Source organism: Staurois parvus, unplaced genomic scaffold (genome assembly GCF_062004578.1).
Source record: "Staurois parvus isolate SC_StPar_1 unplaced genomic scaffold, SC_StPar_1.0 ptg001162l, whole genome shotgun sequence".
Classification (NCBI taxonomy): Eukaryota; Metazoa; Chordata; class Amphibia; order Anura; family Ranidae; genus Staurois; species Staurois parvus.
The window spans coordinates 8050576-8064590 of record NW_028318958.1 but is presented as its reverse complement, the minus strand read 5'-3'; the positions used below and the strand labels follow the sequence as shown (position 1 = coordinate 8064590).

Here is a 14015-nt window from a genome sequence, read left to right as displayed (position 1 = left end):
AAGGTCCCCTCCAGGTTCCACTAATAAAGAGGGTCCCCTCCAGGTTCCTGTAATATGAGGGTCCCCTCCAGGTTCCAGTAATATGAGGGTCTCCTCCAGGTTCCAGTAATATGAGGGTCCCCTCCAGGTTCCGGTAATAAAGATGTTCCCCTCCAGGTTCCAGTAATATGAGGGTCCCCTCCAGGTTCCACTAATAAAGAGGGTCCCCTCCAGGTTCCAGTAATATGAGGGTGTCCTCCAGGTTCCAGTAATATGAAGGTCCCCTCCAGGTTCCACTAATAAAGAGGGTCCCCTCCAGGTTCCTGTAATATGAGGGTCCCTTCCAGGTTCCAGTAATATGAGGGTCTCCTCCAGGTTCCAGTAATATGAGGGTCCCCTCCAGGTTCCGGTAATAAAGAGGGTCCCCTCCAGGTTCCGGTAATAAAGAGGGTCCCCTCCAGGTTCCAGTAATATGAGGGTCCCCTCCAGGTTCCACTAATAAAGAGGGTTCCCTCCAGGTTCCACTAATAAAGAGGGTCCCCTCCAGGTTCCTGTATTATGAGGGTCCCCTCCAGGTTCCAGTAATATGAGGGTCCCCTCCAGGTTCCAGTAATATGAATGTCCCCTCCAGGTTCCACTAATAAAGAGGGTCCCCTCCAGGTTCCTGTAATATGAGGGTCCCCTCCAGGTTCCAGTAATATGAGGGTCTCCTCCAGGTTCCAGTAATATGAGGGTCCCCTCCAGGTTCCGGTAATAAAGAGGGTCCCCTCCAGGTTCCGGTAATAAAGAGGGTCACCTTCAGGTTCCAATAATGTGATGGTCCCCTCTAGGTACCAGTAATATGATGGTCCCCTCTAGGTTCCAGTAATATGAGGGTCCCCTCCAGGTTCCAGTAATATGAGGGTCTCCTCCAGGTTCCAGTAATAGGAAGGTCCCCTCCAGGTTCCACTAATAAAGAGGGTCCCCTACAGGTTCCAGTAATATGAGGGTCCCCTCCAGGTTCCACTAATAAAGAGGGTCCCCTCCAGGTTCCACTAATAAAGAGGGTCCCCTCCAGGTTCCTGTATTATGAGGGTCCCCTCCAGGTTCCACTAATAAAGAGAGTCTCTTCCAGGTTCCTGTTATATGAGGGTCCTCTCCAGGTTCCAGTAATATGAGGGTGTCCTCCAGGTTGCAGTAATATGAGGGTGTCCTCCAGGTTCCTGTAATATGAGGGTCCCCTCCAGGTACCTTTAATATGAGGGTCGCCTCCAGGTTCCAGTAATATGAGGGTCCCCTCCAGGTTCCAGTAATATGAGGGTCCCCTCCAGGTTCCAGTAATATGAAGGTCCCCTCCAGGTTCCACTAATAAAGAGGGTCCCCTCCAGGTTCCTGTAATATGAGGGTCCCCTCCAGGTTCCAGTAATATGAGGGTCTCCTCCAGGTTCCAGTAATATGAGGGTCCCCTCCAGGTTCCGGTAATAAAGAGGGTCCCCTCCAGGTTCCAGTAATATGAGGGTCCCCTCCAGGTTCCACTAATAAAGAGGGTCCCCTCCAGGTTCCACTAATAAAGAGGGTCCCCTCCAGGTTCCTGTATTATGAGGGTCCCCTCCAGGTTCCAGTAATATGAGGGTCCCCTCCAGGTTCCACTAATAAAGAGAGTCTCCTCCAGGTTCCTGTTATATGAGGGTCCCCTCCAGGTTCCAGTAATATGAGGGTGTCCTCCAGGTTCCTGTAATATGAGGGTGTCCTCCAGGTTCCAGTAATATGAAGGTCCCCTCCAGGTTCCACTAATAAAGAGGGTCCCCTCCAGGTTCCTGTAATATGAGGGTCCCCTCCAGGTTCCAGTAATATGAGGGTCTCCTCCAGGTTCCAGTAATATGAGGGTCCCCTCCAGGTTCCGGTAATAAAGAGGGTCCCCTCCAGGTTCCAGTAATATGAAGGTCCCCTCCAGGTTCCACTAATAAAGAGGGTCCCCTCCAGGTTCCAGTAATATGAGGGTGTCCTCCAGGTTCCAGTAATATGAAGGTCCCCTCCAGGTTCCACTAATAAAGAGGGTCCCCTCCAGGTTCCTGTAATATGAGGGTCCCTTCCAGGTTCCAGTAATATGAGGGTCTCCTCCAGGTTCCAGTAATATGAGGGTCCCCTCCAGGTTCCGGTAATAAAGAGGGTCCCCTCCAGGTTCCAGTAATATGAGGGTCCCCTCCAGGTTCCACTAATAAAGAGGGTCCCCTCCAGGTTCCACTAATAAAGAGGGTCCCCTCCAGGTTCCTGTATTATGAGGGTCCCCTCCAGGTTCCAGTAATATGAGGGTCCCCTCCAGGTTCCACTAATAAAGAGAGTCTCCTCCAGGTTCCTGTTATATGAGGGTCCCCTCCAGGTTCCAGTAATATGAGGGTGTCCTCCAGGTTCCTGTAATATGAGGGTTTCCTCCAGGTTCCTGTAATATGAGGGTCCCCTCCAGGTTCCTGTAATATGAGGGTCCCCTCCAGGTTCCATTAATATGAGGGTCCCCTCCAGGTTCCAATAATATGATTGTCCCCTCCAGTTTCCAGTAATATGAGGGTCCCCTCCAGGTTCCAGTAATAAGAGGGTCCCCTCCAGGTTCCAGTAATAAAGAGGGTCCCCTCCAGGTTCCAGTAATAAAGAGGGTCCTCTCCAGGTTCCAGTAATAAAGAGGGTCCCCTACAGGTTCCAGTAATAAGAGGGTCCCCTCCAGGTTCCATTAATAAGAAGGTCCCCTCCAGGTTCCATTAATATGATGGTCCCCTACAGGTTCCAGTAATATGAGGGTCCCCTCCAGGTTCCAATAATATGAGGGTCCCCTCCAGGTTCCTATAATATGATGGTCCCTCCAGGTTCCAGTAATATGAGGGTCCCCTCCAGGTTCCTATAATATGATGGTCCCTCCAGGTTCCAGTAATATGAGGGTCCCCTCCAGGTTCCTATAATATGATGGTCCCTCCAGGTTCCAGTAATGTGAGGGTCCCCTCCAGGTTCCAGTTATATGAGGGTCCCCTCCAGGTTCCAGTAATATGAGGGTGTCCTCCAGGTTCCTGTAATATGAGGGTGTCCTCCAGGTTCCTGTAATATTAGGGTCCCCTCCAGGTTCCTGTAATATGAGGGTCCCCTCCAGGTTCCAGTAATATGAGGGTCCCCTCCAGGTTCCAATAATATGATTGTCCCCTCCAGTTTCCAGTAATATGAGGGTCCCCTCCAGGTTCCAGTAATAAGAGGGTCCCCTCCAGGTTCCAGTAATAAAGAGGATCCCCTCCAGGTTCCTGTAATATGAGGGTCCTCTCCAGGTTCCTGTAATATGAGGGTCCTCTCCAGGTTCCTGTAATATGAGCGTCCCCTCCAGGTTCCAATAATATGAGGGTCCCCTCCAGGTGTGTATGTAATTGTTCGCCCATAACAAGACAACATGGCTCAGACAATGCCTTTGGGGATGAAAGTTCTCCTTCTTCAGGGCTCAGATCGTATTTGTAGTTTGGAGGACTCAGAAATGGGTGACCAGTAGGTGGGTGTGGGTGGTCAGTAAAAGGAAGGAGGTTCCCTTCTGTTGGTGGTCAGTAGAAGGGATGTGGTCAGTAGGGAATGTTCCTTTATGGGGTGGTAAATATAAGGAAGAGGGTCCCCTTATGTGAGAGATCAGTAAATTGAAGAACACCCTTAACATGGGTGATCAGTAGGAGAAATGCTAATTGATGTTGCTGGTCAGTAGAAGGAAGAATGGTGGTTTACCTTGGTGATCCATCGAAGAAAGAATGCTCCCTTAGATATGTGGTCAGTTGGAAGAAGAACGCCTTTTTACATGTATGATCATTAGAAGGAAGAATGCCCTTGTATGTCGGTGGTCAGTAGGAGGATGTAGAACGGCAGGGCAGCAAAATCGGCAGCAGAGTGAATGCTGACCTGGGCCCTGTCTGGTAAGATTAGCATGCCCCTTTACATTGGTGGTCAGTTGAAGGGATGCGGTCCATAAATGGAAGAATGCCTCTTTATATTGGTGGTCAGTAGAAGGGATGCGGTCAGTACGTGAGAGGTCAGTAAATGGAAGAATGCCCCTTTACATTGGTGGTCAGTAGAAGGGATTCGGTCAGTACGTGAGAGGTCAGTAAATGGAAGAATTCCCCTTTACATTGGTGGTCAATAGAAGGGATGCGGTCAGTACGTGAGAGGTCAGTAAATGGAAGAATGCCCCTTTACATTGGTGATCAGTAGAAGGGATTCGGTCAGTACGTGAGAGGTCAGTAAATGGAAGAATGCCCCTTTACATTGGTGGTCAATAGAAGGGATGCGGTCAGTACGTGAGAGGTCAGTAAATGGAAGAATGCTCCTTTACATTGGTGGTCAGTAGAAGAAATGCTAATTTATTTTGCTGGTCAGTAGAAGGAAGAATGGCGGCTTACTTTGGTGGTCCATAGACGAAAGAATGCTCCCTTAGATATAAATCAAAAAAATGCAGCGCTGACGGTTTCTCATACATTTTGGTTCCCTTAGATATGTGGTCGTTTGGAAGAAGAACGCCTCTTTACTTGTTTGATCATTAGAAGGAAGAATGCCCTTGTATGTCGGTGGTCAGTGGGAGGATGTAGAATGGCAGGGCAGCAAAATCGGCAGCAGAGTGAATGCTGACCTGGACCCTGTCTGGTAGAATTAGTAACAAGGGACTCCCTGTGGTGGTTTCATCGGTGATGGAGCAACGGCACGCTCATCCTAACAGTGAGGGACCAATACAAGGAGCTAGTGGAGTATTTCCTCCGATCCTCATGGTGATCCTGTCCCTTGCCAGTGAACAGTACCGCTAGTGTCACCTATCCCTAACACACACAAATATGTCTACACATACAAACACCAGCATATACAGACAGGGAACAAACACACATACAAAACACCCCTCACCCCCACACACACCCTCTAACACACCTGTCCCTATGACCACACAGGAAGTACATAGGTGCCAACATTTGAAAATAATTTGGAGGGGCTGAAAATAAAACGGGGTGTGTGCAGTGTGCCATAGGCCGGTTACATAGGGGAGTGGCAAAAAGTGGGTGTGGTGAAAATTGGGCGTGGTGTGGCAACACTGAATGGCTTGTGGTGTCAGACCTATACCTCTACGCTTTACTTCATTTTAGAGAAATTTAGGCCTGGCGGCACACTGAAGAGAGAGCAGGAGAAAGATAAGCCCCATCGTTGGTGTCACTGAAAGCGAAATCGATCTTGAGTCCTTTGGGACAGAGGCTGTAGAACTCTGGGGCCTCCTAAACCAGAGGAAACTGTGCACTGTACACACACAGACACAAGGAGACCGACATCAACACCCGATATTACATGGTGGAATCTAACCGATGAGAAAGTACACCAATCATTTCCTCCAGGAAGCTCCATCCATAGAAGAATACCCACTTGCCTTCCATAGGATTTGTGATACGGCACTCGGTTACTTTAAAAATTGTGCGGTCATGCAACTCTGCACCCAAATGACATTCATGTCTTTTCCCCCCCACAAATAGAGCTTTCTTCTGGTGGTATTTGATCACATCTGCAGTTTTTAAATATTTTGCACTATAAACCAAAAAATACCGACAAATTTGAAACAAATAAGGGCAGAGGATATTCATCGTCGTTAGGAAAAGTGTTTGTTACCGAAGATTGTCTCTGCAAAGCTTCTGCTGGTCTGTAATTCCAACTCCCCATTTCTGTTACTTTGTAGAGGGTGACACCATATTGTAAGGCTGCAATACTGACTGATTTCTGGGAGTTTTCTAAACAACCCCCCATGTGATGGGCGGCCCGCACAGACAAAGCAACGTACTGATGTGTTGCTGCCTTCTTCTGGGTATAGGGTGCACACAGCAGGAATCTGTCAACCAATGATTTACGGCTAGGATCTGCTGATAGGCTGTGTCTAATCACAGCCCAGAGCCCTGTGTTCACAAATAACACAGAGCTCTCTACAGAGGGAATGATCTGTGCAGTGATGAGAAACAAAGAGGTCTATTAGTAAAAGCAGCACACAGTTAACCCCTTGATCACCCCTAAATGTTAACCCTTTCCCAGCCAGTGTCATTAGTACACTGACAGTGTATAGTATGATCAATGATCAGTCTATTAGTGTCACTAGAGATGACAGTGGCCATTAGTCAATTTCTTCCCAGTGTCAGATAGTGTCAGATTGGCCGCCACGCTATCACAGTCCCATTATAAGTCACTGATTACTGCCATCACTAGTATAAAAATTCAAGTATATATCCCATCCACTGTAGACGCTATAACGTTCATGCAAACCAATCAATATACAGTTTTCGTGATTTTTTTTTTTTATCAAAGACATGTAGCAGTGTACATTTTTATCTAAATTTATGAAAAAATTAGATTTGTAAAAAACACCTTGATTAGATATGTTTTATAATAGAAAGTAAAAAATATTTTTTTTTTCAAAAATGTCTGTTTTCATTTATATAGCAAAAAAATAAAAACCTCAGTGGGGATTAAATACCATAAAAAAGCTCTATTTGTGTGAAAAAAAAGATAAAACTTAATTTGGGTACAGCGTTACATGACTGCGCAATTCCCATTAAAAGTAGCGCAGTGCTAAATAGCAATTATTATAGCAACCTATTTCTGCTATAGGGTGGTCAATAAGCGGTTAAAAAGGCTCTATTTATTAAAAAAAGATATAAACGTAATTTGGGTACAGGGTTGCACGACCACACAATTGCCAGTTGAAGTAGTGCAGTGCTAAATTGCAAAAAATAGCCAGGTCGCAAAGTTGATAAACCCTTTCGGAGCTGAAGTGGGTAATGCTGATGCGGCCGGTGATGTCATTGAGTTTTTTTGCCATCCCTACAGACTCTTTTCTGTTCCCTCCATGACTGTCCCCTGTGTACAAAGCCAGCTTCACAAAGACATGGATGACCAGTTTGGTGTGGAGGAACTGGAGTGTCCTGCACAGAGCCCTGACCTCAACCCTACTGAACACCTTGGGGATGAATTGGAATGGCCATGACAAGCCAGGTCTTTTTTTCTGGCACCCAATGTGAGGCCCAATGTGTGAGCCAGGTCTTCTCATCCATCACCGGTACCTGACCTTACAAATGGGACAAATTCCCACAGTCACCCTCCAGGGTCTTGTGTAAACTCTTCCTAGAAGTTGAAGGATGTTATAGAGGCACCTGCAGGTCACTGCCTTTGGTTCTGGAATTGAATGGCTAACAAGCTGATTAGGAGAGATGATCAGGAGTCCACAAGCCATATAGTGAGCATGTGTCCAGTGAGCATGCATTGCAGTGTAAGTCAGTAGATTTAATGAAGGAAATTCTACACTTCACATTCAGCAGGGATGTTCACTTTGTATCGTCCAACACTCGGAATATGTAATTTTGGGCACCGGGCAGGTAGTTTTTTGAAACATTTAACTCACCTGTCAGGTGGAAGCATTCGGGCGGCAGTGCTGCCGCCGATTGATTCCACACAGCCTACAGTAACAGCCTCCTCCACCACCCCACATACCTCCGTCTTGTCCGCTATGTCTCCCAGGCTCCACTTGTCCATCTGTGGGAACAGGACCAGTTCAGCAGGTGCCAGCATGTAGAGGGGATAGAGGAGTGCGGACATTTTCACTCCCCTCCTCTTCTTGTCCTGACCCAGAAATTATGTTCTGACGTCACTTCCGGGTCCCCATTGACAGATTTCCCAGCCATCGAGGCCATGAAAGAATGTAATGCAGTGTGATGTGCACTGCATTACATCCAGTGGAGTACAAGGGAGCCATGCAAGGTCTTTTGGACCCTGGATGTCTCAATAAAGAGAACCTGTGACCAAAAATCATCACATAGGGGACTTTTTGGCCCCTATGTGAAGAAGAAAAAAAATAGTTAAGTAAAAACATTTGTTTTTTAATTTTAAAAAATTACACACAAGCACATAAAAATTACACGCAAGCACATAAACCCCCGCAACAAAAAATTTTAAAAGCACACGGCGCACCAACACATGAAAACATCAATTGGTATACACATGTTACATATCGTCGCACACGCCGGATTGAGAGCAATAATTCTAGCCTCAGACCTCTGTAACACTACACTAATGACATATAAGGGGCTTTAAAAGCGTCACCTATACAAAATATAGGGCACTAAAGTTTGTTGCCATTTCACGAGCGCATGTATATTTAAGGTTTGACATGCTGGATATCTATTTATTCGAAGCAACCTCGTCTTTTATATTTTACCAAAAACAAAAAGGGTAATTTATTGCTATTTTGTGCCCTAAAATGAAGTGTATCTTTTACTGAAATGTTGGGTTTCCTAGACCTTTGTGGTAATGTCGTGTGACATCAATTGGAACTACCGCTATTTTATTCTCTAAGGTCTCTGCTTTCAGAAAATAGATCATTTTTGGTTTTTTTTTGTAATCTTCAATCCTAAAATGATTTTCTAAACGTGTGCAAAAACAAAAAGGGCTCTGGCAGCGAAAGGGATAAAGGATAGACCCAGACATTCCTAAAATCATCTCAGATTTAAATACGGTTTTGGTTCAAATGTATTTTTTCTTTATCAGGACAAGCAGATTGTCATGAGGGACAAGTAGATTGGGACTCCGATTTAGTTTTTTGCAAAAATGTCCACACCTCTGATACACGCAGCATTGTTTCATCTGGTCACTCTGTGCTGACTGACTGCTGTTTTGGCATCATTTAAAATCTGCAATATGAAACCTTCATAACAGACACAAAGAGATGACATTTATTCTGAAGTAAAAGAACTGGTGGATCCATCTTCATTTTTCATAGCCAAAGCAAAGCTTGCAGTAACACTTTATTTTCTTCTCTTGCTTTACAGCTGGGTCAGCAACTCCGGACATGAAGCTTCGCCTGGGTCTCCTTTTAGATGTTCTGGAGAGACTTCTGGAGAAAACCCGGTAAGGAACATATTCTCTTTCTTAACCACTTGCCGCCCGTCTGCAGCAAAAAAGCCCTTTTCAAAGCCCTTTGAAAATGTGCTGTTGCACGAAATGCATCAGGGAGTAGCCAAAGCCAGTTTTATTTACACTGCCTGAGCCACGAGGGAGGCTTGCGGCCATCTTGGTTCCGGATTATATCTTATATGCCTGTTTACCATATTATCACTATGGTCCAGATGTGAGCCCACCTGTTTTTCATCTATTATTCATGTTCATTTAGTAAACCTACTACACTCTTAGCACTTTGTTCTTTGGCTCATTTATTTTGAGCCACCAAGGTGGAGTGCTGACCAGCGGGTGCACATTAGTGAAGAGTTTCTTCCCATTAATGTGGAGAGTGTCAGTGGAGGAGAGGCTATATGCAGACCTGTTGCCAGAGATGTTCCATGCATCCCAGGATGATGATGACCAGGAGTGGTCCTGATTACTCAAAAGCGCTATAATTTGCACTATCTGGTTAGTGCAACTTACTCTCTTTTCCACGCACATCTGAGACACGGATTTGCACCTATAGAAGATTTATTGTGTCACTAATACACTTCTGGATGTTGTATACGCATTTGCACTTTATTTTATATATTTTTTATTATGTTTTATGATATATTGGACTGATCATCACTTTTTTATATGCGTTTTCAATACGCCATTGAGTGATGCACCTATGTTTGTGTGATGAAATTTTAGATTGTCTATTTTAGCGCTGCATTTTTGTGAGATATTGTTTAAGAGGGTTGGAGGTTTTACCTATTTATGCAAGCTGCTATCCATACGTACATTTCTAGCGCTCGTTTACCATTTTACCTATATTACACACATTACACATTGTTAGGCACACAATTGACCCCTTGATCGCCCTAGATGTTAACCCCTTCCCAGCCAGTGTACAGAGACAGTGTACAGTATCAGCACTGATCACTGTATTAGTGCCACTATCGATGTCAGTATCAGTTAGTGTCCTCCCCGTCAGCATCAGCTAGCACTAGATTTTCCACCACACTATCACAGTCCCACTATAAGTTGCTGATCGCAGCCATGACCAGCATAGCGTCTACAGCTGTGTAAATTCCAGTATACATACCATGGTTTGTAAACACTATAACTTTCATACAAACCAATATACACTGATTGGGATTTTTTTTAACCAAATACATGTAGCAAAATTAATTTTGGCCTAAAATTGGTCTAAGCTTTAATTTTTTTTTATTGGGTGTTTTATAGCAGAAAGAAAGAATATTTTTTTTCAAAATGTTTGGTATTTTTTAATTTATATAATAAAAAATAAACAACCCAGCTGTGATCAAATACCACCAAAGAAAGCTTTATTTGTGTGAAAAAATTATGTCAGCACACTTTTCATCAGGTCTGGGTGTTGGAAACCGCTCAAGAATGCACTCAGACCCATTACAAGAGGGCATTCTTGTGGGATTTTGATCTCACTGGCAGTGGCAGATTCAACTCCGAGGAGGCCCCTAGGCAGTCGCAACCCTGGCCCCCCTTTGCAGGTTGCTGGCGGTTTCTCCTGAGCCCTCTAGTGGGATAACATTGAACAAAGTACTCTGCATGTTGGCTGCTAAATAGAGATGACATCACTACTGTACTTTTCTGCTCTATAAGCAAAAAAAGTGACAATTTTGAGAAAAGAACAATATTTTTTATAATAAAAAAATGTAAAATTCAAATTTTGTAATAAATTTTGGCCAAAATGTATTCTGCTACATGTCTCTGCTAAAAAAAATCCCAATATGTGTAAATTAATTGGCTTACATGAAAGTTATAGTGTTTACAAATGGTGATATATATATATATATATATATATATATATATATATACTGGAATTTTGTTTTTGTTTGTTTTTTTTACTAGTAATGTCGATCAGTAACTTATAGCAGGACTGTGGCGGGCATTCTGACACTGAGGGGAACTGACTTGTTGTCACTGACATCCCCAGTGACACCGATACAGTGATAAGTGCTAATAAAAAGCACTGACGCTGTACTAATGAAACTGGGCAGGAAGGGGTTGACATCTGGGGTGATCAAAGAGTTAACTGTGTGCTGTGTGTGTTTTCCACTTTAAGCACACTGCTTTGTATGGCTCTGCTATACAGTGTGCAGGAGCTGACAGGGGAGAGATCTGTATTGTTTATACACAGGTCTCTCCCCCGTTGAAGATATTCGGCGATCACGGGTACCCGCAAGTAATCACCGGCCGGGACCCAGTGATTGACAGCCAAGACTGAGAATGGTGGCGCTGGTAGGGAGTTCGCATGCCCCCTATCTGGAGCTTCAAAATCACATATATATACGTGATTTTGTGTACCCGTGCCACCCTGCAGCAGTATTTCTGCTATAGGGCGGAGGGGAAGCGGTTAATGAAGTTTTTTTTTTGTTTTTTGTTTTTTTAAATAAACTCAAATGGAGTGTCAGTTCTCTGTATTCTATATACAGAAAAGTATGAAGCACCCCAGGTGGGACTCGAACCCACAATCCCTGGCTTAGGAGGCCAATGCCTTATTCATTAGGTCACCGGGGCTTTGCTTATTTGTTGTCTTTTTTTAAAGTTATTATTTTGTGGAATATAAAATGAATGTACAACCAATTTTTACTGAAGATAAATCCATAGAAGGAAATGTTTCTGGGTTGGCTTTGATAAACATCAGAGATCTGTCACTTTTATCCTTTGATTCCTCAGAGGTGATGTCTTTTCAGACCCCTAAACCTTCCCACTTACACCAATGTAAGGGGGAAATTCTCCTCACTGACACCAATGTAAAGAGAATTCTTCCCACTGACACCAATGCAAGGTACATTCTTCCCTCTGACACCAATGTAAGGGACTTTCTTCCCACTGACACCAATGTAAGGGACATTCTTGCCACTGACACCAATGTGAGGGGCATTCTTCTCAGTGACCACCAATGTAAGGAGAATTCTTCCCACTGACACCAATGTAAGGAGAATTCTTCCCACTGACACCAATGTAAGGAACATTCTTTCCACTGACACCAATGTAAAGAGAATTCTTGCCACTGACACCAGTGTAAGGGACATTCTTCCCACTGACACCAATGTAAAGAGAATTCTTGCTACTGACCACCAATGTAAGGAGAATTCTTCTTAATGACACCAATGTGCTGGGCATTCTTCTCAGGGACACTAAAGTAAGGAGCATCCTTCCCACTGACACCAATGTAAGGGACATTCTTCCCACTGACACTAATATAAGGGACATTCTTGCCATTGACACCAATGTAAGGGACATTCTTGCCACTGACACCAATGTAAGGGACTTTCTTCCCACTGACCACAAATGTAAGGGACATTCTTCCAACTGACACTAATGTAAGGGACATTCTTTCCACTGACACCAATGTAAAGAGAATTCTACCCACTGACACCAATATAAGGGATATTCTTCCAAATTACGCCAATGTAAGGAAAATTCTTTCCACTGACCACCAGTGTAAGGAGAATTCTTCTCAGTGACATCAATGTAAGAGGGATTCTTCCCACTGACACCAATGTAAAGAGAATTCTTCCCACTGACAACAATGCAAGGGACATTCTTCCCACTGACACCAGTGTAAGGGACATTCTTCTCAGTGACACCAATGTAAGGGATATTTTTCCCACTGACACCAATGTAAAGAAAATTCTTCCCACTGACACCAACGTAAGGGACATTGTTCCAAATGACACCAATGTAAGGAGAATTCTTCCCAATTTTTCTTTATTAAAAGTCTCGCAATCAATAAACATAAAATATTATACAGAATATAAAAAAATTATATATATTTACAGCAAAACGAAAATAAACATAGCAAAATCTGCCGTCAGACAAAAGCAAACGTCTCAGAAATGAACATGACATAATTGGGGAAATAAATCGTACTACCACTCACATCACTACACCAGACATCAAACCTGTGAGGTCAAGAAACCACCCCGCCCCCCTTATGCATGCAGCCCTTCTTCAAAAAAGATCTTAATCAACAAAAACTACGGGAGTGAAAAGAACAGCATAAGGAAAGACCCCCTCACCCAGAGATGGACAGTTCACCAAAGGCAGGTCTGATATTCCTCCACGCCCTTATCCAGACCGCCCGAGGCTCCCTGCCCTTCTCAAGACCCCGAATCTTCCCAACCTCACCCAGAATATCGTGCACCACCACCTCTACAGGGAGGACTTTCTTCCGCAGGGTAATCTGACACCGTGCGTTCCATGTGAAGTAACGGACAACTATACTAACTAGAAAAAGTGTATCCAAATCAAAGTCCCAGTGAGCTGGGAATGCCCCGTACACCCACTCTGCATAACTCATGCGATAGAGAAAGGGGATGCCCAGAACCCTCCCCACCCTTTTATACACCTCTATGTTAAAGGGACACAGGAGCAGAAAGTGGTCCATAGACTCCACTTTACCAACACACTCTGCTCTAGGACAATCCCGATCATCCACAGGGCGGTGCTTCAGGTTCCCTCTCACATAGAGCCTTCCATGGAAAGCGAGCCAGGCTTGATCCCTAAACTTCAAAGGGATTCTCTCCAAGTTAATTAAACGCAATCCCTCCCTCATTACGGAGCCTGGGCAATCCTTTAAGGCCAGTGACACACTGAAAGCAGAAGCCAAAATCCTCTCCCCCAGAAGCTTCCTGGGAAGGGACCTGATATCCTCCACTGTCACCTGCCACTGCCGAAGTATTTTCAGACACGGGGCAACATAAGCCGGGAGCTTGCCATGTCGGACTCTCAGACTTTTCACTGGCCCGCCATCTTCCCAGCAATGCAGAAAAGGCCTAAACCAAGACTGAAAAATACCCACCCATCCCGGCGGGGTCCCTGCTAACATATTACCAAGATTGTACTTTAAAAAGAGCAAAGAAAAGAAAACTATCGGGTTGACCATTCCTAGGCCACCCTCCCGCCTAGACAGGTAAGTTACATTGCGTTTGATCAGGTTCAGCCTGTTTCCCCATAACAGTTGGAAAAAACAGCTGTAGACCCGTGCATAGAGAGATACTGGCAAGATACAGACGAAGCTGACATATAAAAAGATCGGGATCAGGTAAGTTTTGATCAAGTCA

General features: G+C 44.6%; 1 protein-coding gene across 2 annotated transcripts in view; it reads left to right on the top strand.

Moving 5' to 3' along the window:
- LOC149439062 (protein DOP1B-like) overlaps positions 1-14015 on the top strand; it is a 657792-nt gene that overhangs the window by 254720 nt on the left and 389057 nt on the right. Inside the window, exon 20 of one of the 2 annotated variants that reach the window (XM_089659534.1) lies at positions 8811-8894. The exons of the other annotated variant lie outside the window; for it this stretch is intronic. The gene's annotated coding sequence lies outside the window, so the exon portion shown is untranslated. Of the gene's footprint in view, positions 1-8810; positions 8895-14015 lie in introns of those variants that run through there. 2 annotated transcript variants of the gene reach the window in all.